We start from the raw sequence: 3,143 nt of genomic DNA on the forward strand, positions 1-3,143 counted from the left end.
TTTCAAATATATTATTGAAAAAGTGATTTTAATTAAACGGTTTTGTTTACTTTTTGGCGGGTCACATTTTGGTTCCATATATTTTTCCTTCGAATATTACATAATAAACGTTGTACTTGTTAGAAAAGTCGACTGGTATGGTTTGGACTCTGGACTTTTCCAATGTAAGGTTCCAGATATCGGTGACAAAAATAAACAAAAGATCTTACATACCAATCAGCATTTCCCACAAGTCCCAAGAATTTCTTATGCCAATGTTTGAAACAGAAAACCATCAACCATTATGAGGTGATCGAATATAATTGGCAATGGCGTCACGTCACTTAATTGGTAATACAAATCAACAAATTCATTATGCTGTAAGAACTTTATTAGCCTTTAATTTGTTGTCCCGTGTGGGGATTGGGAACTGGGAAAGCACAGCCATATAAATGGACATCATCACAATCAAATTTCTATCATTTTGGCTGCATTCACCATGGCACAGAAAAGCAAAGTTTTAGTTGTGGGAGGCACTGGATACATCGGAAAATTCATAGTTAATGCAAGCGCAAAAGCCGGACACCCCACGTTTGTTCTTGTCAAAGAGAGCAGCCTCTCTCATCCTCACAAATCCAACCTTATTCAAAGCTTCAAGAGTTCCGAGTCACCTTTCTATATGTTAGTACTATTATCATTTTCAAGCAAGTAAAGTAACTTCAAGTTTAATGGTTCTGATTTGTTTTGTTTCTGATTTTGTAGGGTGATATAAGTGATCATTCAAGTCTTGTTAAAGCATTGAAGCAAGTTGATGTTGTCATCTCTGCTGTAAGTGGAGCACAAACGGAAGACCAACTCAACATTATATCAGCAATAAAAGAAGCTGGAAACATCAAGGTTAGGTGCATTATATATGCATTGTAGTGGTGCCCCGTTACAATTTAAATTTTTTTTTTAATAGTACATCATAATAATATTTATTTATTCTCGTTAAATTATAAAATTTGACTCCACAATTATTTTTTATTTAACTTTTGATACTTAATAGTCAATTTAATCAATTTAAATTATTTTTATTAAAAATTCAAAAAATTTAAGTTTTTAATGTATTTACTTTGTAGTTATTAAATAAAAAAATTTAGAACATTCCACTAATAATAAGCTTGTGATGTATCTTTAAAACTTATATTAGCTAAACCTAAATTATTATTATGTTATATATATTTTACTCCAGGATCAAAATTTTTTAGATCCATCAACCATGGACAACATTAATATAATGGAGATAGTAAGGGTCCATTCGATTTGCGTTTTTATTTTCCTTTTTTATTTTCAGAGGTTTTTGCCATCGGAATTTGGGCTGGATGTAGACCGTCATAACGCGGTTGAGCCAGCAGCTAGTGCTCTTGCGGGGAAAGCGAAAATCAGAAGGGCGATTGAAGCTGAAGGAATTCCCCATACTTGTGTTGTTTCCAATGCCTTTGCTGGATACTTCTTAAGTACTCTTGGACAGCAAGGTGTCACATCTCCTCCCAGAGATAAGGTAGCCATTTTGGGAGATGGAAATGTCAAAGGTAACACTAATGTTACTCATCACATTTATTTGTTGTCAAGAAATTATTTATCCAAAAAGTTTAAATTGGTAGAAGAAAGTACATGAATGATTATATATGTAATATTTAATTTTTTGTTAATTCAGGAGTTTATGTTGCGGAGGAGGATGTAGGGACTTATACCGTCAAAGGCCCCCTGCTAATGTTTTGACATTCAAGAGATTGTTTCGCTGTGGGAGAACAAGATTGGCAAGAACCTTGAAAAAATATATTATCCCTGAGGATCAAATTATTAAGAACATCCAAGGTTAGTAAGAACCAACATCAAATCTCCTTGGTTATTGTTAGAATATAATTAGGATCAATTAGAATCAATTAGAATTATTTAGTATATCTGAATATTTATTATAGAATATTAGGTCTTTATTATTACGATTCTCTTAGCCCCTATAAATACCCTTCTATATTGTATCATTCAGACAACTTGAATATACACAAATCCTTCCTCCAGTTTTGTCTCTTGTTTCTAACATTTATGATATTGAAGTACATGCTTGTTCTTTTAACTTTGTACATTTGTACAGAGTCACCTTTTCCTGTGAGCCTTCTCTTGTCATTATCCCACTCTGCGCTGGTTAAGGGAGATTGCACAAACTTTGAGATTGAACCTTCTTTTGGCGTGGAAGCTTCTCAACTATACCCCGAAGTGAAATACACCACTGTCGACACCTACTTGAATCAGTTTGTTTGAAATCCATGGAGTGCATCATATCTATAAATTTAAATTACTCTACTCAGCGCAATAAAACTACTGTAGCGGCCTATCATGTGTAACTAGTTGAGACTTTGGACTCCAAGTTGGTCGCTGTTTTTCTTGTATGTTGTAATTATTTATAACAAAATCATATCATAAATTGATTGTTGTTCTTGTCTCAGGATTCATTGTGCATTTAAATTTGTTAATTAGTGGCATTAAACCAAGACAAAAAGGAAGAGCAATGTTATCGATCCAGACACCTTGAGCAAGAAAAGTAACATAATTGTATAAAAGCATAACTATTAACTAATCTAAGAAATAATGCTAGTCAAGTGAAATTCACTAGGCTAGTTTCTCGAAAGCGTGAGTATTGTTGGACGTTGATAACCATGTTAGGAATTTTTTATTTTCGTCACCGAAGCTGGCAGCTCCTAAACAACAACATCCGAAATTTCTCTACCCCGAAGCCAGAACCGAAAAAGGACAAAATAGCAACCCATGCATAAAGGATTAGAAGGAAGTAAAAAGGACAAAGTGACATAATTTAATGCGTTAAATGTGTATCATAAACAACGACATTTATTAGGTGCTTCGGAAAAACAAACCAAGAGTTTTTGTTCTATGTTGTTTCGCGTTGTGACTTGTGACACAAATAATTTTGCAATTATGGATACGTCAAAATTATTATTAATATAGAATATATATTAAAATATAAAATATACATTAAAAATAAATTAAATTATATATGTATTTATATAGAAATACATAAAAATACATAATAAATAATTTAATAGCTAATTTTAATATATAAATAGTATTTTTATTAATTTTAAAAGAAAATAAATAATAAATAA

The 3,143-nt window shown here is 32.0% G+C and overlaps 1 pseudogene; it reads left to right on the plus strand.

Moving 5' to 3' along the window:
- On the plus strand, positions 141-2,889 carry LOC107642896 (annotated as a pseudogene).

This window comes from Arachis ipaensis, chromosome B05 (genome assembly GCF_000816755.2).
Source record: "Arachis ipaensis cultivar K30076 chromosome B05, Araip1.1, whole genome shotgun sequence".
Classification (NCBI taxonomy): domain Eukaryota; kingdom Viridiplantae; phylum Streptophyta; class Magnoliopsida; order Fabales; family Fabaceae; genus Arachis; species Arachis ipaensis.